Genomic DNA, 22,638 nt, shown 5'->3' with positions numbered 1-22,638 from the left:
AGTGCACACACTATTTCACAGCCATTTTCACTGCACCAGGTAATTTATAAGTCACCTATATGCCTAACCTTCAGTTACTGAAGGCTAGGTACAAAGTTACTGTGTGTGAGTGCACCCTTGCACCAGCAAAGCTGCCCCAACATTGTCCAGGACCAATTTCCTGGACTTTGTGAGTGCGGCGACACCATTATAAGCATGCATTGTACATATGTCAATACATATATGTAGCTTCACAATGGTAACTCTGAAGATGGCCATGTGAGGTATCTAAGATTGAGTAATTGTACCCCCAATCCGATTCTGGTATTGAGGGGCCAAATTCCATGCACCCTGGGGGCTCTACCATGGACACCCAGTACTGCCAAACCAGCTCTCTGAGGTTTCCAATGCAGCCCCAGCTGCTGCCACCTCACAGACAGGTTTCTGCCCTCCTGGGGATTGAGCAGCTCGATCCCAGGAAGGCAGAACAATGCATTTCCTTTAGGAAAGGGGTGTTACAACTTCTCCGATTGGAAATAGGTGTTGCAGGTATGGGAGGGGTATCCTCCCAAAGCCTCTGGAAATGCTTTGAAGGGCACAAACGGTGCCCTCCTTGCATAATCCAGTTTACACCGGTTCAGAGACCCCCAATCCCTGCTCTGGCGTGAAACTGGAAAAGGAAAGGGAAGTGACCACTCCCCTGTCCATCACAACCCCAGGGGTGGTGCCCAGAGGTCCTCCAGAGTGTCCCTTGCATTAATCATCTCAGATTCCAAGGTTTGGGGACCCTCTGGGAGCATCTGAGTGGCCAGTGCCAGCAGGTGACATCAGAGACCCCTCCTGATAGGTGCAGACCGGGTTAGGTAGCCAATCCCCCTCGCAGGGCTATTTAGAGTCTCTCTTCTGGGTGTTTCCTCTGATTCACTTGTAAGACTCCACCAGGAGTCCTCTGCATCCTCTGCTTCAGCTTATTTCCATCGGATCAACCGCAGACTGCTCCAGGATGGCTGTAACTTCAGCAAAGTATCCAGGAAGGCTACTGTGACCCTGCAACTTCGGCTCCAGCCAACAACTGCAACAGTTTCCAGGTTGTGCATGCTCTGAAGACTGCCTGTCTTCATTCTGCACCAGAAGGACGGAAGGAATCTCCTGTGGAGTGACAAAGTCACTTCCCTGCTTCAGCAGGCACCTCTCTGCAATGACAACCAGTATTCTGGGACTCCTCTTCTGTCGATGAGCGTGATCCCTGGATCACAGGTGGTGGACCGAAGTGATCCTGACTGTCCAAAGGCCCAGCTGTCCAAATTTGGTGGAGGTACAAGCTTGCCTCCCCATGCCAGACAGTACTCCTGTGCACCGCGTGTTCTGCAACTCCTTGGGCTTCTATGCACTTCTTCCAAAAGTCCTTCATGCACAGTGTAACCCAGGTCCCCAGCACTCTATCCTGTGACGCTCAGCTACTGAGTGGTTCCCCAGCGGCGTGGGATCCTTTTGTGTAGTGCTGCGACGACCGCATTCTGCAACTCCTTTGTCCCCGTGTTCTGGGACTCCTGTGGGTGCTACCTGGTCTTCTGAGGGCTCTCTAAAGTGCTGAGAGCCCCTCTGCCTCCTCAGTCTGAGTTGAGGCACCCAGGACCTTCGTGGGCCCATATAACAACTTTTCCCGCCAAATGCGACATTTGCGTGGGCCAAGGCCTGTTGGCTGAATCCAATTACAAAAACCAGCCTGCATCCAACGACTCGACGTGGGGAATCTCTTGCACCAAGCAGGAATATGCAGCTGTCTTCTTTGGTGCATTTCTGACTTCTTCATCCAACCGGAGAATCCACTTTTGCACCTTCATCCAGGTTAGCAGGGGCTCCTGTTCTTCCTGGACTCTTCATCGACTTCTGGACTTGGTCTCCTCTTTCCGCAGGTCTTCCGGTCCAGGAATCCATTGCTGGTTTCTTGCAGTCTTGCTTGGTCTTTACATAATCCTTTACCACGACTCCTAGTGTGGTCCGAGGAAACTTGCTGTACTTTACTCCTGCTTTCCTGGGCTCTGGGGTGGGGTAATTTACTTACCTTTGGTGCTTTCCTACACCCCCAGCACCCCTCTTCACACTACATGTGCCGAGGGGTAAACCGACATTCGCATTCCAGTATTTTAGTATATGGCTTCTGTTGCCCCTATGCACATTGCAACCTATTGTGTTTTTCACTGTTTGCACTATTTTCTGACTGTGTACTTACCTGATTTTGGTTACTAGTGTATATATTGTCTATAATACTTGCCCCAGTATAAGTATTGCCCCTAAGATATTTTTGGCCTTGTGTCACTAAAATAAAGTACATTTATTTTTAGTAACACTGAGAATTGTCTTTCTTGTGTATCAGTATTGTGTGACTATAGTGGTATTGCAAGAGCTTTGCATGTCTCCTATTTCAGCCTTGGCTGCTCTGCTACAGCTACCCCTAAACAGCCTAAGCTGCTAGACACTGCCTACATTTCACTAAGGTGGCTCGCTGGACTTGGTATAAGGTGTAAGTACCTCTGGTACCCACTAGAAACCAGGAAAGCTTCTCACACCAGGATGTGTTTTTCTTGTCCAGGGAGGACCTGGCTTGGCACTTCAGGCTGGACTGTTCCTATCGGGAGTAGGGTCAAGACTGATTTGCATATGGCTGGGTCCAAACTGGGGTGACGTGGCAAGCAAAATGAAGATGGATTAAACCCAGATCTGTGGCTTGAGGTGAGTTTTTGTAAGGTTTCAACACTCTGTCCATCATTTTATTTTGTAATGTTACAATGTTGAAACTGCACCTTAAAGTGTTTTAATAACTCCTGGAAACATGTGAAATGAAGTTTGGATACAGGCCAGAAAAATTCTGAAAATTATTTGTTTGGTTAGCTCTAGAGTTTTAACTTCTGGTAGGAGTGTGGTGACTGTTGTTGGTGAGGAAGGAAAATCAAAACTGAAAATGAAGTAACTAACCCATCATTCCTACAACATTCCTTTGGAAATGTATAATAAAGCAGGGCACAGCAGCATAGGGCTTATGGTGAAAAGTGAGCATTCTACAAAGAGTCTATTCTTTGGAGTTGAGTGTCAAGCAGCTCCAAAATATTCCATTTGCATGCATATTTACTTCCCCGGTTACGTCCCTACAATGATAATGGAGCTAAACATGTGTAAGTCTTTGGAAACAAACTATGAAAGGGTGCAAAAAGTGGGCTGCTCCTTGACCTACAAAAGTAGTGAGATTTGGTTTAGGAAGTGGAGGGAAAACTCAATTTACACTTTACTCCTCCACTGAACATGAAAGTGGTATACAAGTACTACATCTGAAGAGGTACAAACTGCACTTTTACCCCAAGAAAAGTAAATGGAATAGTGATTTAGTAACTCGTGAATACATGTGAGATGACGTTTTACATTAAACCAGAAAAATACTGAAATTTGTTGTACAACTTCAACCTCTTGCAGTCTGCACGGTGACTGAAATAAGTGAGAAAGTACAATCTACGCTCCAAGAGAACTAACTAATTACCTACTTTGTAAAACATATGTATATAAACGCATAATTAACAGAGCAGGCCAGCATAGGCTTTAAGGTGGGAAACTGTATTCTTCAAAGGCAACGTGGTTTGGATTTGGTGGTTGAACAGTTCCAACGTACTGCATCTAGAAATGTCTACTTTCCTCCTTTGCTTTCTGACAAAGAAATTGTAGCTGGACGCATATGGAACCTCTTGGAAACTCATTTCAGAAACTGTTCAAAGAGTAGCCTTCATCTAGGCCTACTGAACGGAGGAGATTTACCTTTAGGAACAGCATAATCAACTGACTTCACACTATAGTCACCCACAGAATATCACTGTGGTATTGAAGTTAAACATCTGAAGATGTTGAAACTGCGCTTTAACCATGAGAAAACATAGCTTTGCTCACGTGTTTGGTGGTAAAAACGACCAACTTTGAGCATTGGTTAAGTACAGATTCCACAGCGTTTGTTAATCAAATATGTGTTAAAAAACACTGATTATGGTTTTTTACAGTGTACTGCGGAATCAGGATTTACCACATACGTTAACCCCTTGGTTGATAAAAGTTTTCCACCTAAAATCCTAAGCTTCTTTGCTATTTGGGGCACTGCACCCTTACGCCTTTATAACTTTCCACATAAGCAAACCACAACAAATTTGCGTCCTTTTCTCTTAACATCCTGGATGTTCTAAAGTTACCCAGGGTTTGTCGAGTACCATACAGGGAACTGAGAAAATAGCCAACATATACCTACATTTGGTTTTGTTGGTAAAATGGGGAAAAAGAGCAGGGCAAGCAAGCATATTTTTTTTTCTTCTAAAAATGGCATCAACAAAAGGTTTGCTGAGTCCCTTCGTCTACTGGAGGCTGGAGGCCCCCGAACGACAGCCTATTGGACAGGTAGATGGAGATATTGAAAGCCTTTGAGACATCGGAAGACTGAGGGGCCATGTCACACACCACCCCCAAAGATCTTTTGGGAACATACCTCTGAGGTAGCCAACCACACTGCGCACCCACACTTTGGAAAGAGAGCTGGAGGCTACTGTGGCCTCCCCTACTAGGGTGACCCAGAAAACACACACAGAGCACAAGATTAGCATAGAGAAACCGTTAGCATAAAATACTTCATCTACACAGGCTAGGACCACACAGTAGTTTTTCAAGAGTTTACAAGTTTAGTAGGCTCCAACACTATGCGCTCACTATTGAACTTTGAAGGACAGTGAACAAGTTTGTTAAAAGATTGTTTATCTACGACCACCTTGTATTGCTTCAACTTAAAAATGTTTGCTGTCAACCACGCATTTCGTACTTGACATGTAGATGGAGACAATTCTATTTGCACTGGTAAATGGAAAAAGCAATAAAACATTTGGTTAAAAAACTAAAAGGTTTGGTGTTCTACCAGCTTCCAGGAACATGCACAGTTGTATCAACAAATCAATTATTTTATCAAATGTTTTCACGGTAGTGCATTTTCCGTATTTTGTGCGGTTTCAACCTACTTGCAGTTAGTGGTGTAAACAGGTCTGAAACACATGGTTATACTGGAAAGCTGTACATTGTAGAAAGGTAGCCAAAAGTCTAAGTTTAGCAGGGTTCATTTGTGTACATACCTCACGAGTTTCCATAAGAAACGAACTGTTGAAATAGAAGAAATAACGAAAATGTTTTTAAAAAACACAGCCATTTGAGACACAATTTTAATCTGTAGCTTCTTGTCACAATGGCCGATTTACAAGAGCAATATACTGTTACAACCTATTACTCTTTTGGTTCTGGCAATACACAGGGTTAGTAGGTTAACCAGAAACACAGGATACCCAGAGCTAACAACTGAGCTACACCCTACACTGATTTTTCATTGTGTTCCGACTATACAAATATTCATATGGTAAATTATACAGAATGAAAAATGGTATGAAGGATACCACGTATTTCTGAAACATACACAAGATACTGAATTTAGGAACAGAGTTTATTTATACATCTCTGAATTGGATGTTACCAATACTACCACCTGATTAGTGCAATTTGCAAAATGCATGTTTCTTGTGCATCTGATTACATTTGGCATGTACAATGTAGAGAAATCCATTTGATAGTAGAAAATTGTATATTATGTGTTTCCACTCGTCTCTCGATAGAAACTGTACCTCACTTGTATAGCTGGGCTTAGACACAGTACCACAGAAGCTCCAACACACAACCTAGAGACATCATAATTCACCCAGCAAAATCCACCATTTTATTTACAATATGAGTAGCTGTGGATTTTGGGCGCTAGCTCAGATTCCACCTAGGAAACCCATACATTTCTGAAAACTAGACACCCGGGATGCTCAGGGTGGTATGACTTGTGTGGTTCCTACAAGGTTTTATAGCCTAAAAGCCCATGCAAACCTCAAACTTTGACTAAAAACATATATTTTCCTCACCTTTCTGTGAGGGAACATTATGATATCTGTGGGGAAGCAGAAATTTCCTGTCACCCAGCATTCCTCCATGTCGATGAAAATGGTACCGCAGTTTTGTGAGTGTTCCTGGCGGCAGTGACAGGAAAGGGTGCAAAATGTAAGAGGGCAGATCAATTTTTTGTTTAAAACTGTGCCTAGACTGTGCGAGGGCTTCTCTAACACTGAGCCATGCCACCACCCCCATTAACAGGCACTAGGAAGAGGTGTTCTCACGATTTGGTCCTCAGGGAGATTGGGTTCCCTAAGGACATATATGGAATGCAGGAGCAGGGTTCCACTCATTAATTTACGTCACACCCTGGAGAATGGGATTTCCAGAGACTAAGGTGGTCATTATGACATTGGTGCTAAATACCGCTTACCGCCACGGTGACGGCCGTCAACATACCGTCGAGGAGGCAAACATCCATCCGGCAAAATATGACACACACACACAAAACCGACAGAATACTGCCACCAAAACATATCCACCAGATCAAAGGTAAGTGTTAATCTGTCGGGACGAACACCCACACGTCACACCAACAAAACAACGCCCTCCACATTATGACCCACGAATAACCATGGCGAACATTCAATGGCAGTAAACCATAGGAGGTACACACTGGTGCGGTCAGAATGGCCACCAATTTACAAAACAATACAACATTGCCCAATGACAAAAACACACACCTGACTCCAAAATACACAACACACCCACCCACCAACAACAATATAAAACACACACCCATATTACCCACAACCATTTACGAACATGAAAAAACGCCACAAGACAGACACCCAAATCAGAGACACAACTACACACACCACTAACACCAAGCCATCCATCACACACCCCACCACATTATTCAAGATGCACTGTACAACACACACCACACAACACCCATGTCCCCACATGGGCACCCCCGTTTCACAGATGAGGAGTTGCGGGTCATGGTGGAGGAAATAGTCACGGTAGAGCCACAGCTGTTTGGAGCACTGGTACAGCAAATATCTATTGCAAAGAAGATGGAGCTATGGCGGAGAATTGTGGACTGGGTGATTGCTATGTGACAGCATCCAAGAACAAGGGACGACATCAGGAAGAGGTGGAATGACCTACGGGGTAAGGTACGTTCCATGGCAGCAAGGCACCAGCTCGTCATCAAGAGAACTGGCGAGAGTCACCTGCAAGTATTGAGAGACAAACATTAGCCTTACATAATGGCATGAGGGATGACTCCTGAAGGTATACACTGACATACAGTGGTTGGGAACTCACCTTGTGCCTCTGTAGTTGTGCCATCACATTTGGGATGCTGCTATTCCTCAAGACGAAGGCGTCATGCACCGACCCAGGATACTTGGCAGTGACGTGGGAGATGTACTGGTCAGCCAGGTACACAATTTGCACACTGAGTGAGTGAAAATTCTTCTGATTCCTGAATACCTGTTCATTGTGGCGGGGTGACAAAGGCAATATGTGTTCCGTCAATCGCACCAATAATATTTGGTATAAGTCCGATTGAATAGAATCCAGCCTTCACAGAGGCCAAATCTTCCACTAGTGGGAAAGCTATGTAGCTTCACATGTGTTTGAGCAAGGCAGACAAAACCCTTGCCAGCACTATTGAGAACAGTGGCTGTGACATTCCTGCTACCAAGGCCACTGTCACTTGGAAAGAACCAGTTGCCAGGAAATGGAGCACTGATAGAACTTGCACATGAGGGGGGATCCCAGTGGGATGACGGATAGCTGATATCAGATAGGGATCCAATGAGTACACAGCTCTGGGATTGTGGCCCTGTCCAATTCATAAGTCGGTATTATGTGCTTGTCCTCCAGTGTAGCCAAGTCCACAAGGGGTCTGTACACCGGCTCTTGTCTCCTCCTCCTATTTCTCTGCAGTGGTAGGTATCTAAGGGGCATAAGAGTGAGTAGGGTGTCACAATCTGAACAATGGAACCACCACCACCTCAGTGTACATAGAGCATGTATGTAATCGGAAATTTGTGAATGGCAATGTATGTGCAATTTATAGCAATGACGCAGTTTCCAATTTCTGAATGTTGTCCACCATCATAAAATGGTGACCGCCTGTCCTGTAAGTATGGACAGGTGGAAGTGATGTAACTCCGCCGGCGTTGGGCGTCATGGCGGAAGGCGGTCTTGCACCGCCGTTCTATTCCTCATTGGCTAAAATGGGAGTCTATGGAGTACAGTGTCCAATGGGGATCACCGGTGGCGGTGACGGTGTACACCACTGCAGACGTATCTGCCATTTTCAGTCTAAAACCTCACTTGATTCCTGACTTTCCACAGGACAACACTTCCACTGCGTGTGCTGCTGTGACCTGTATCTGGAACCTGAAATGGCCCGAGTGACAGGGGAAGGGGCCCCTGCCTTCACTTCGAAGGAGTTAGAGTGCCTGGTGGATGGGGTCCTACCCCTGTATGAGCAGCTGTATGGGCCTCTAGATCAAAGGGTGAGTACACCATGGGCATGATGCATGTGACAAGGTTGCATGGAGATGTGTGTGCCAGCAGTGTGTAATTTGGATATGGGGTATGTCTGGTGGTAGTGTCCATGCAATGTTCCAGGTTATGTGTGTGCCAATGGAGATGGAAATTGTATTTTTGGGCCATATGTGTGACTGGCTGGATTGTATGGTTAATGGTGTCCTCCTGTCTGTATTACCTCTGCAGGTCAGCACCCATCAGAAGAAGGGATTGTAGCGTGCCATCGCCAAGGACGTGTGGACCCTGAGGGTCTATAGCAGACGGAGCACCCACTGTAGGAAAAGGTGGGAGGACCTGAGACACTGGGTCCGGAAGACCATGGAGGCCCAGCTGGGGATGGCCTCCCAACGAGGCCGGGGTGCCAGTCGGAACCTGACCCCCCCGATTGGCAGTGGCCTACCCAGAGCTGGATGGGTGTTAAGGGCAGCACAGCAGCCACAAGGGGGTGAGTACAGTGAACGTGACAACAATTATTTTTGGGTTGCATGGGATCCTGGTGGTGGGTTTCAGTTAGTGGGTGCCCCTTAATGCCGGCTCACCCATTGCTGTGTGAGCCAGCTCAATGTAAATAGGTGTATAGCTAAATCTGGTAACCTAGATAGGTAGCATTCCATGTCAGACAGTGCTTAGTGGGTCCCAGGAGGGGTGGAGGTGGCGGTGGTTGGCTCTCATCTTGCTGTGGCACTTAGCCAATGTAATGCCAGTGCGAGGTATAGTGCTCAATCCTGATCCCTCTGTGTGATGGTAATGTGTACACCAACTGTGGTGTTGTTGCTGTAATTCACCCAATGCTCCCCTTCTCACCCCCCAATATCTTCTGTCATTCTTTCCATATGTGCATTAGCATCATCTGGTGGAGGAGCAGGGGAACCGGTGACTGAGAGAGCTACATCTCACAGGACCCAGGAGGTAGAGTCCACCGATGCCGAGGCGACCAGTGGGACAGAGGGTGAGAGGAGCACTGCGGCGGAGACAGGAGGTGACAACACTGACTCTGATTCCTCCTCCGATGGGAGCGTCCTGGTGCTGGTGGACACCTCAGGAACCACCCCAGCTATAGGTGCAGCCACCACCCCGTACCAGCACCGCCCTCCCAGTAGCCCCCCACCGAGTTGCCCCTGCCCGCTCACCCAGGAGGGTGGGCATCTCCTTCGCCCCCGGCACCTCAAGCCCTGCCCCAGTGAGCCCTGCTGCACTCAGTGAGGAGGCTATTGACCTCTTGAGAGCCATCTCTGTAGGGTAGTCAACCATTGTGAATGCCATGCAGGGGCTGGCATCTCAGATGCAGCAATGCAATGCATACATGGAGAGCTTCCACGGTGGATTGGCAGCCCTACAGAGATCGTTTCAGGCTCTGGCCTCCTCTCTGATGGCAGCCAGTGTCCCTATTCCTATCTCCCCCCTCCAACTACCACTTCCCAGTCCCAATCCCTCAATCCCAACCCATCCAAGGCACAGATAAAGATAGGCATGCACAAAAAACATCACATAGGAGTAGCACAGTCAAACACAGGCAACACTTCAGGCCACATGTACTCACACAAACAACAGACAGTTGCACACACAACCACATCCACTGCCTACACTGTCTCCCCCTCCTCCTTCTCCCTCACAGTCACATCCACACTCACACCTGCATGCACTGCATCAACAGCCACCACCACCATCACCACATCATGCAGCACCCACACATCACTTGCAGACACCTCCACATCATCCATCCACACGTCCCCTTTGTCCTCTCCCACCCTGTCTGCCCCCTCCTAAAAGACACAAATGCACACACACAGAGACCCAACAGCCATCCACCTCACACAAGCACACTGTCAATGCACCTGCACCTGCACCCAAGACCAGCAGACGTACACCTCCGACAAGCACTCCTTCAACCTCCACTCCCATCCCTCCTCCCACATCCCACCCCAACGCCCCTAAGAAGCTTTTCCTCGCATGTCTTGACCTCTTTCCCCCCCCCCTCCACCCCCGTCCTGCCCGTAAGAGCAGGGTCCCAACAACACAGCCCAACTGTCTGCCACTGCTCCCATCAAATCATCAGCTGCTGGCACAAAGGGGCAGCAGAGTGTGATGGCTGCCATTCCTACTGAGAGCACATCTCCGGCTCAGAAAGGGAGGACTAGGATGGAGAAAAGCAAGGATGTGAGACGGGGACAGTAGAGGCACCTCCTAGTCCTGGAGGCAAGGACACAAGTGACATGTCTGAGGCCAAGAGGACCTGTCACAAAAGGGAACACATGGATCCCCCTCCACCAGCAAAGAAAGTAAAGGCTCCCACTCAATCACCAATGAAAGTGAAGATTCCCACTCAGCCACCAATGTAAGTGAAGGTTCTCACTCAACCACCAAAGAAAATGAAGGTTCCCACTCAACCACCATTGAAAGGCAAGAGGCCCACTCAACAACCAATGAAAGGCAAGAGGCCCACTCCAACAGCAGAGGGCAAGGAGCCTCCACCTCTAGCAAAGACACAGCAGCCCTCACCTCTAGCAAAGACACAGCAGCTCTCACGCACAGCAGAGACACAGCAGCCCTCACCTCCAGCAGAGTGCATGTAGGCCACCCTCCAGGGACTGTTGTTACAAGGAGCCCCCTCCAGAACCAGTGGGCAAGTTCCCCACTTCATGACTGTGGCCTTGCACTCCCCAGCAAAGACAAATGGGCATGGAGTCCCCTCCAGAACCAGTGGGCAGGTTCCCCACTTCAGAGACTGTGGCCTTGCACTCCCTGGTAAAGACAAATGGGCATGGGGCCTCCTCCAGAACCAGTGAGCAAGTTCCCCACTTCAGAGACTGGGGCCTTGCACACCCCATCAAATACAAATGGGCATGGAGCCTCCTCCAGAACCAGTGGGCAAGTTCCCCACTTCAGAGTCTGTGGCCTTGCACTACCAGCGAAGACAAATCGGCATGGAGCCCCTTCCAGAACTAGTAGGCAAGTTCCACACTTCAGAGACTGTGGCCATGCACTCCACAGCAAAGACAAATGGGCAAGGATCACCCTCCAGAACCAGTTGACAAGTTCACCAATTCAGCTGAGTTGCCCAGCCACCCCTCCCCCCTTCTCCTTGAGTTGCCTACCCATTTCCAACATGATGCCTCTGAACAGTGGCCCTTTTGTACTTTGGACTGGCCATTGGCCCATTCTGAACATTGTCGCCTGCATTTGGAATTGAATGGACAATGTGGTCACTGTTGGCATCAAATTCCAGTGTTTGCTGATTCTGATAGCTGTCCTTGTTTTATTTTAACGTGTGCCCTGTGACACTTGTTTAACTCTGCAGCTGGTTCTGTGTAAGATGTGTGTGAATTGTGTGTGTTGTGCACGTTTGTCACTTTCCTTTTTCTCCTTCCCTCTCTTGTGTGCTAGGTAGCAGTATTAACCGTCGTCTTCTTCGTCGGAGTTGGTGTTCCAGGAGGGCCATTGCGCAGAATAGCATCAGGAAGACTTGAAGTTCTGGTTCCATGGCGGTGGCAATGTTCTCTGTGTACCTGTTGGTGAGTCTTACATTTTCTGTGTTCTGTTTCCACCAGGCTTTTGATGGCGTTGGTAACACCCACGGAAATCCTGGTCGTTAGCTATGTCATAGTATGGTTGGCTGTACCTTGTCTTCCGCCTTGCTGTTGATAGCTACCGCTGTGGTTAATGGTGTTAACACCTTGTCGGTTGGTGTGGTGCATTGGCTGTCTATGGGAGATCTCACCGCCATGGTCATAATTTGGCTGTATTTACCGCTAGCCTGTTGGCGTATTATCACCACTTCATCACTCACCGCCAATGTCATAATGACCACCTAAATCTTCTCTAGGGTTTGGGAACCATGCAGCCCCTCTCATTAAAACATTCAAACTGAAGGTTGCGTTGACTCTAGGGCCCTGACCTACCCAGGGGATATTATTAGAATCTCTGGAAGAATGCTAGGTACTTCATTTTCTCCCAGGCCCCTGGAGGTCTAAAGTTCACAGGCTTGTTTATCTGACCCAGTTGGACTGATTTTCATAATTCTGTTGTTGTTTTGCTCCTGGTGGTGAGGTCTGATCTCAAAGAGTAGTTTCTTAAGACCGCCTGACCTCTAAAATGTATTTTTTTTCATGGAGCTTGGTATCGCTACTCCTCATGCTGAACCTGTCCTTTGTCTGGGCTCCTGGTACCTGCCTTCACCTGGGGGCTTCCTCTGCAGCCCTCCTTCAACCCAGCAGCAGAATGCCCTCCATACCTCACTCCCTAGGCTCCATGGTTCTGACCACCTTGCAGGGCACCTGTGTGTCAAGAGCAGTGTTAGTGGCATCTTACTGATGGTGGTCACGCATTTGCAGAAACAGTCAACAGACATTCCAGGGGAACCTTCTAGGGTCTACTTCCAACATGCCCATCCCTTTACTGACCCTCAGAGGTTGTAAGGGGCCGGTGGCCCTAGGTGCTATCTGGAGTCTAAAAGACCATGCTTGCATTGGAGGCAGCTGGCTTTTTTTTGCTGGGCATTGGCATTCCCAGATCCAGTAATTTCCCTACAGTCTCTCCTTTATGCAGGTTTTTCTTTGCAGGGATGGAAAGATCTGGAAGGTAAGTACCTTTACCAACTCTTAGGAGGAACCAACTGCACTCTGCCCCCTCCCCAACACTCTCAAACAGCATTCTGGGACATTTGAATATGGTGGCTTGAAGTGGTCTATGGCAAGACCTTCTTTGCGAGCCTCAGCACCACCCCATCTGACAGATCCCTACCCACCAAAACCTCAAAGGGGAGCCCCTCCAGTGTTTAGCTCTAGAGGTCTGACTTTCCCTATTTGTTTAGATGGGATTGAGCCTTATCAGGACAGGTGCGGTATGAAAGGTAATTAGAATATGTAGATTTCCTTCCCCATTTCTCTTCTTCCCAGGAGCGGGGCCAAGCACTGTCAAACCACTCTATTGTGTGGTGAGGCCTGTAATCCTCTTGCTGGCCAACAGAGTAACTAACTTGGCCCAGTAGGGGGTGAAGGTCAGGATTCTGATTGTGAGCTAAGCCAGGGAACTATCACTATTCTCCAAGTGCCAAAAGGAGTACAGTTATCACAAAAAGGACTTTAAATTTGCACCGAGGATATATATTTACCCTATGATTGATACTTGACCATTATCTCCAGGCCTTTGTACAGTGAAACTGCGCAGTGGCACAGATAAAGCCCATAATGTGCAACTTAGTGAAGCACACAGACTTCTAAATAATCATTACAAATGTACACTATGAACCGACTCACATTATAAGGCCGACACCAGGTCAGTATCAATCCATGGAGTGTCCCTTCTGGAATAGGCTACCTGTGCATGGATAACGAACTGAGCTAGATGGTAGTGTGCACATGCCTGTGTGTATGTGTTCCAATATAACCATCCCAGGGACTCAGACACTAGTTGTATAGCACTGGGAATCATGGTAAAAGGTGTAGTGGCAGTTAGCACTCTCAATCTATGTCTACAGAAATTTCCATGAGTGAAACTCAGTTAGTGAGACTCACTCAGAGTAAACGTCCAACACCAGGCACTCAAAAACCAAAACATCCAGGGAAATTAAATGTATAGAACCATTTGGTAGACATGTGGTATCCCTTTAGCGCAATTATCCAATAATGTCCATATCCTTGGAGAACTGGGGAACAATCATCAGCTCACTTGACATTTGCAGATACTGAGATAGCTATGCTAGACTTAGAGAAAGCCTTTACCCAATTGCCATTCATTTTTTGTTCATGCAGTTGGTCAGGTTCCTGAAAGTTGCCCTGATTTACAGAGCCAAAAGAAGGCTGCGAGATTGGCACCTGGAGTTTCTGATGCTCAGCAGAGCTGTTAGTTGAAGTTAACACAGTGATTGTCATCATCGATATTGTTTAAATGTTTTAAAACATTTTAATTTTGTTAATCTTTTTATTGTTCCTTTTTTTAAATCTGTTGTATGTTGATGACATGAAAGTGTGAGGCTGAGAATGATTTGTACTAAATGTGTAATTAGAATACAGCATTTATATGTACATTCAGAGGTCAGATTTATCATCTTTGATAAGTGACTGTTTAGATTAAGTAATGTTTGACAAATTGAGAAAGCAAATTAATTGATCATCAGCAGAAAATTTAACTTCATTGCCTTTCTAAGTGCTCTTTAAAAAGTAAAGTTAATACGTTAGATGATCTTTTCTATTGTAAAGACAGATCCATAAAATGATTTAAAAGTAGGAAATCTACATAACAAAAGTGCGATCTCATGGGGTACTGTAGACCAGTAGTCTCCTGTAGTACTACTTTACGTACTTTTAATTGCATTTTTGAAATGGCCCTAAATCATCTAAAATGGGAATAAAATGTGAACACCAAGGGAAAATTCATATATGATTAGTATGAATAGAAACAACTTGTTCCCTCTTTGCAGTTATACTAATAGGGAGTTGGACTTTTCAAAGCTGAATCAGAAGTGTGTTTACGAGTACAGACTATAGTACACCCAAGAACTACTTCCTCTTCTAATAAATGCCTTTCTGAATTGGCTCCATAGACTGTAAAACACATTGGTGACTATGCACAAAGGCTTTTTGGGCTACATAAAGTACCACTTCTGCTTTATTCTTTTATGTAATCCTACATTCTGGTGTAAATTGTCTCAGAACATCTAAAATGGGATTAAAATGTGAGTATTCACGTAAGGTTAGTACAAATACAAAGGAGTGTGCCATGTTTGCACTTTTTCGAATAGAGAATTGGGGGGGCATATTTATACTCTGTTTGCGCCAGATTTGCGTCATTTTTTTTACGCAAATCTGGCACAAACGTAACTCCATATTTATATTTTGGCGCTAGACATGTCTAGCGCCAAACTATTGGAGTTAAAGCCATTTTTTGCTTGCGGAAACCTACCTTGCGTCAATGAGATGCAAGGTAGGTGTTCCCGGGCAAAAACTGAGTCAAAGGCCCAGGTGGCTTATTTATCCTCCCATGCAAAAATCATGCATGGGAGGGATGCGGGCCTAAATAATGGTGCTAACGTTGCTTAGAGCCATTATTTAACGCCTGGGTCAGGACATGCGTTCGGGGACAGGTGGGCCTATTTCCATGGTGGAACACCATGGAACAAGCCCACAGGTGCCCTCCTCAGGCCCCAGAGACACCCCAACCCACACCAGAGAGACAGCGGAGGATGGAAAACCCCATCCCAGGTATGTAGAGGTAAGTACAGGTAAGTAATTTTTTTCTTTTCTAAAGAGTCATAGGTGGGCCTAACTTGGGCCCCTTGCATGGCACTGTTCCCAATGGCCATGCCCAGGGGACTTAAGTCCCCTGGGCATGGCCATTGGGCTGGGGGGCATGACTCCTGTCTTTACTTAGACAGGAGTCATGTCCACAGTGGTTGTGCGTTGTAGGAAAATGGCTCCCTGTTGCAGTTACCCCCCCAACACTTTTCGCCTGATATTGATGCTGACTTGACTGAGAAGTGTGCTGGGACCCTGCTAACCAGGCCCCAGCACCAGTGTTATTTTACTAAAAATGTTCCATTGTTTACACAATTGGCACACCCCTGGCACACACATAAGTCCTTTGTAAAAGGTACCAGTGGTACCAAGGGCCCTGTGACGAGGAAAGGTCCCTAAGTGCAGCAGCATGTGTTGTGCCACCCTAAGGGACCCCTCACCTAACACATGCCCACTGCCATTGCAGATTGTGTGTGTTGGTGGGGAGAAAAAGGCAAAGTCGACATGGCATCCCCCTCAGGATGCCATGCACACAAAATACTGCCTATGGCATAGGTAAGTCACCCCTCTAGCAGGCCTTAAAGCCCTAAGGCAGGGTGCACAATACCACAGGTGAGGGAATAGCTGCATGAGCAATATGCCCCTACAGTGTCTAAGTCCATTCTTAGGCATTGTAAGTACAGTGTTGCCATATTAAGTATATGGTCTGGGAGTTTGTCAAAATGAACTCCACAGTTCCATAATGGCTACACTGAACACTGGGAAGTTTGGTTTCAAACTTCTCAGAATAATAAACCCACACTGATGCCAGTGCTGGATTTATTAAAAAATGCACACATAAGGCATCTTAGAGATGCCCCCTGTATTTTACCTAATCTTTCAGTGCAGGACTGACTGGTCTGTGCCAGCCTGCCACTGAGACGGTTTCTGACCACCCCCTGGGTGAGAGCCTTTGTGCTCTCTGGGGCCAGAAACAAAGTGCTCTCTGGGGCCAGAAACAAAGCCTGCACTGGGTGGAGGTGCTTCACACCTCCCCCCTGCAGGAACTGTAACACCTAGCAGTGAGCCTCAAAGGCTTAGGCTTTGTGTTACAATGCCCCAGGACACTGCAGCTAGTGGAGATGCCCGCCCTCCAGACATAGCCCACGCTTTTGGCGGCAAGTCAGGAGAGATATTGAGAAAAACAAGGAGGAGTCACCCCCTCAGCCAGGTCCACCCCTAAGGTGACCAGAGCTGAAGTGAACCCCTCCTTGGAAAATCCTCCCTCTTGTTTTGGAGGATTCCCCCTAATAGGATTAGGGATGTGCCACAGGGAGGAAACACAAGTAGGGTGTAGCAACCCTCAAGGACAGTAGCCATTGGCTACTGCCCCCCAGGCCTAAACACCCCCCTAAATTGAGTACTTAGGGTGACCCTGAAACCAGGAAATCAGATTCCAGATGACATACAACAACAAGAAGGACTGCTGACCTGAAAGCCCCGCAGAGACGACGGAGAAGACAACTGACTTGGCCCCAGCCCTATCGGCTTGTCTCCAGACTCAAAGAAGCTGCACAGCGACGCATCCAGCGAGACTAGTGACCTCTGAGAACTCAGAGGACTGTCCTGCAATCAAAGGACTAAGAAACTCCAGTGGACAGCGGTTCTGTCCAAAACAGCAACCAAGAAACTATCTTTAAAGGGACTCCAGCCTCACTCTGGAAGCGTGAGTCCCCAACACTCTGCACCCGACGGCCCCTGCTTGGGTCCAGAAGAACCAACACTGCAGAGAGGACCCCCAGGTGAATCCCACAATGTGGACACCCTAAGACGAGCTCCCTGCACCCCCACAGCGACGCTTGCAGAGACAATCCAGAGGCTCCCCCTGACGGCGACTGCCCGGTCACAAAGAACCCAATGCCTGGAAGAAGCACTGCACCCGCAGCCCCCAGGCTCGTGAGAAACCAACTACTGGTGCAGGAGTGACCAGCAGACGGCCCTCATCCTTGCCTAGTCAGTGGGTGGCCCGAGAAGCCCCCCTGTGCCCTACCTGCATCGCCACAGTGACACCTGGGTCTCTCCTTAGATTTCTATCTACAACCTGACACCTATTTTGCACACTGCACCCGGTCGCCCCAGTGCCGCTGAGGGTGTTTTTTGTAAGCCTGTTTGTGACCCCCCTAGTGCTCTACAAAACCCCCCTGGTCTGCTCCCCGAGGACGCAGGTACTTACCTGCCTGCAGACTGGAACCAGAGCAGTCTCCATAGCAGGCTATGCTATTTGGGCCCTACTTTGACCTCTGCACCGGACCAGCCCTGTATTGCTGGTGCTGGGTGTTTGGGGTTAACTTGAACCCCCAACGGTGGGCTGCCTATCCCTCAGAGGCTGAACTTGTAAGTGCTTTACTTACCTGAAAAACTAACCAATACTCCCCAGGAACTGTTGATTTTTGCAGTGTCCACTTTTAAAATAGCTTATTGCCATTTTCGCCACAACTGTGTACATTATTGTTTTAATTCAAAGTTCCATATTTGCCTATGCCAAGTTCCTTACAGTGTATGCACTTTCTTGAATTCTGAATCTTGTGGTTCTAAAATAAATTAAGAAAATAATATTTTTCCATATAAAAACCTATTGGCCTGGAGTTGAGTCTTTGAGTGTGTGTTCTCATTTATTGCCTGTGTGTGTACAACAAATGCTTAACACTACCCTCTGATAAGCCTACTGCTCAACCACACTACCACAAAATAGGGCATTAGTAGTATCTAATTTTGCCACTATCAACCTCTAAGGGGAACCCTTGGACTCTGTACACACTATCTCTCACTTTGAGATAGTATATACAGAGCCATCTTCCTACATGCGTCTAACAATGGCGCGAGTCAGGTTAGAGTCATTATTTTGACTCTAACCTGACTAGCGCCATTCTTTCACGCACAACCTCCAGTTCCCCCCCGCCTCCCCCACCCAGTTAGCGTCATGTATTTTAATGCTAACCGGGCCTTAGCGCCGGCTTGCGCCATTCCTTAAATATGGCACCCACTGGTGCTCTGGAATGGCTCTAGTCGGCGCTATACCTTCTGACTCAAACCTGCACTAACGCAGGTTTGGGTCAAGCACTAGCACTACTTTCCGTACTTACAAATTATTTTTTGTCAATTGGCCCCTTGGACTGCAAACCATAGGCCCTCATTCATGAAGCAATTTAAATTTCTAAGTTTAACTTAGAAGTGTAAATGGCTTGATTTACAAGTGCTAATTATTTCTAAAAGGTGATATTGCACTACAGACAGCATTACCACAGAATGGTGTTATGTTGTGATTGAGTTAACTCCAATCCAGGTATGGGGAATGGGCATTCCAAGCCTGGGATACTTTTGAAAAGTTAGGAAACCAGATTCACAAAATGTTCTCCATCCTTTTAACTACCTTGGAGATAGCCAGGAATGCACTTCTGACAAGACCAAACCAGTAAATCCCTCTTCAAGCTGGGAAATGGAGGGAAACACATTTAAAGTGCCATTATGCAAATGTGAGGGCATTTCCATTTGTGCAATAGCACAATATTTGAAATTGCACATGCAGAAGTGCAGGGCTGGCTTTTGTTCTGGTGGCGCCCGGTCCACCAATCTTTTTTGGTGCCAGCAATGACCTCCTTCCCACTGATTCCAACAGTGCCCCTCATCTCTCAATAGCCCCTGTCACACATGCATTTAATTCGTGTTATAGCACTTCTCATACCAGTGTAGGGTGTCAGCGCACTTTACATCACACACATTCTACAGAGACAATTAATCTTGCATGTGTAAATCAGTCTATATGAAATGTTATATAAGAAAGTAAGGATTACAATGTCTAGGAATCACATCATCCATACTTGTAGGCAGTATATTTTAGGAGTGATTGCTCTAGAAAAGCCCAAACTCAGGACTTAAAATGAATCACAGTGGTTGGGGTTGGCTTTACTAATAAAAATGTGTGCTACCCAAACAAACACTTTTTAGCAACATTATGGATAATGGAGAAATAAACATAATGATTTAACCTATCCCATGCCGTTTGCATGCAGCTCTCTGATGACAGTTCATAGGTTTCCGTTCTATATTAGGATTGTAATTTATGAACTGCAAGTAACAAAAGGAGCTCCGTGACAAAAGCAGGAACTCACTGAGTTATCACATAAAATACAGGTCTGTGACCTGCATTATACATGCTCTTTGCAGCAGGCATATTAACCCTCTGCACTACTTTATGATGACTCAAAACTGCCATTAGGCTAAACTCTGGTCTCACTTCAGCAGCATTTTCTTGACATTTTTATTAGTGCATGAAAACTGCTGGCCTCCATCAGGTTATTTAAAACTCATAATTTACTCCTAAACACAGAGCCCCCTGAGGACAGCACTTGGGGTGACTGCACCGATTGCACCATTCTAAAGCTGGACCCACAGAAGTGTCTCTGCTTAGCTGCAATACTAATTCACAAAGGTTTTTCCAAGAGAACGCTTAGAAAACCTAGGACTGTAAGAGGTGTTCATCTGAAAACCTTTTTGAATTTATTCATAAATCTGCACCCTTGCAAGGGTGCAACACTCTTGGTGAAGAATTGAAAGGGCCATTTAGTGTAGAAAAAAAAGCTGTAGTCTCTACCCAGTCGTGTGTCTCTAACAATCACCAACAATAGGCATTCGAGAATGCTGCTTTGTTTGATGATGTAATCTAGGAATTTGAGACGTAAGGTAATTCATCCACCAGATGGTCCATTAATGCTTTTTAACGTGAATCTGGTTCACAGGCTTAAACACTTCCAAATATATATATATGTATATATAAATGTTCCTTATCCAGCCAATCCTATTCTCACCTATAATATGACTGGGTTAATTTACTATTATAACTCAAGTAGTAGAGTATTCAGGCAGAAAGTACTTAATATTGAGTATAAGTGAGTATCAGATTTTTTGTGGGAAGATATGTGAGGTTAAAATGTGGGACGTCTATGCATTTTCACTGTGCTACCCCATATTATCTTTTAAAGGTAGGTGTAAAGCTGCAATAAAGTCTTCCATTTTATAGCATTCCTACAGTGTGTTGGACTGTCTTTCTTTAAAGTGAGTCTATATCCTCTAGCAGAAGGACTTTGGAGTATACTCTCTCATAGAATATACACCTAGAGCAGTAACTGCTCATAATAACATGATGTCTGTTAGAAATGGGGTCTTTGGTTGGCAGTCAGGTTACCCCCTGTCCAAGCAAGGACCCTCACTCTAGGTAAAAGAGAATCACCCTCAGCTAACCCCCGCTCACCCCCTTGGTAGCTTGGCACGAGCAGCATGCTTAACTTCAGAGTGCTAGGTGTGAAGTATTTGTACCAACACACACAGTAACTTAATGAAAACAATACAAAATGACACAACACTGGTTTTGAAAATAGAGAGTATTTATCTAAACAAAACAAGACCAAAATGACAAAAAGACACAATACACAAGTCAAGTTGTCAATAAAAATGCAAAAAGAGCCTTCATGTAATTTTAAACACAATGCTAACGCTGTTAGTGTGAAAATTTGCCTTTGGTATGTCAAAAATAATCCAGCATGGGAGAGTGTGTGTCAAAAAGGCTTGCGATAAGTTGATATCACTCATGAGCAAGACCTTGCGTCGTTTCTCCTTCAGTTGGGTCCGCGTGTGTCATTTCTTCTCTCCGCAGGAGAGCGATACGTTTATCCGGTCAGCACTCTCGCGTCCGGGCAGGTCTTTTGTTGTTTTTACACACCCAGCGGTGTTTGCGTCAGGAATCCAGCCGCACGATGATCCGAAAATCACGCAGCATGGGTTGCGATCTCACCAGCCTCCATCAGCCTTGCTGCGTGTCGTTTCTCCTGCTGCGGGCATCGATCTTCCGGTCGCGATACAGGCGAGCGTCGATTTTAAGGCGCGATGCCGTCGGCGCGTCGATTTTTCCGCCGCAGATCAAAGTTGCGTCTATCTTTTCCCCGCACGGCAGTGGGTGCATGGATTTCTCACTCTTGGGCTGCCAGCCTCTCTTCTCAGGGTCCCAGGAACTGGATGGGCACCACTTGACAGAGTAGGAGTCTCAGCAGAGGCTCCAGGTACTGGCAGAGAGAAGTGTTTGCTGTCCCTAAGACTTCAAACAACAGGAGGCAAGCTCTAAATCAAGCCCTTGGAGAGTTCTTCATATAAAGGAAGGCAACACAAAGTCCAGTCTTTGTCCTCTAGCACAGGCAGAAGCAGCAACTGCAGGATAGCTCCACAAAGCACAGTCACAGGCAGGGCAGCTCTTCCTCCTCAGCTCTTAAGCTCTTCCCAAGGCAGAGGTTCCTCTTGGTTTCCAGAAGTATTCTAAAGTCTGTGGTTTTGTGTGCCCTTCTTATACCCATTTTGCCCTTTGAAGTAGGCTTACTTCAAAGGAAAGTCTCTCTTGTTTGTGAAATCCTGCCTTGCCCAGGCCAGGCCCCAGACACACACCAGGGGGTTGGAGACTGCATTGTGTGAGGGCAGGCACAGCCCTTTCAGGTGTGAGTGACCACTCCTCCCCTCCCTCCTAGCACAGATGGCCCATCTGGAAATGCAGACTACACCCCAGCTCGCTTTGTGTTACTGCTAGTGAGGGGTGCAACCAGCCCAACTGTCAAACTGACCCAGACTGGGAATCCACAAACCGGCAGAGTCACAGAAATGATTTAAGCAAGACAATGCTCACTTTCTAAAAGTGGCATTTTCAAACCCACAATCTTAAAATCAACTTTACTAAAAGACGTATTTTTAAATTGTGAGCTCAGAGACCCCAAACTCCACATTTCTATCCGCTCCCAAAGGGAATCTACCCTTTAATCATATTTAAGCATAGCCACCATTTTAACCTACAAGAGGGACAGGCCTTGCAACAGTGAAAAACAAATTTAGCAGTATTTCACTG

Source organism: Pleurodeles waltl, chromosome 6 (assembly GCF_031143425.1).
Source record: "Pleurodeles waltl isolate 20211129_DDA chromosome 6, aPleWal1.hap1.20221129, whole genome shotgun sequence".
NCBI classification, from domain to species: Eukaryota; Metazoa; Chordata; class Amphibia; order Caudata; family Salamandridae; genus Pleurodeles; species Pleurodeles waltl.
This window is presented reverse-complemented; position numbering follows the sequence as displayed.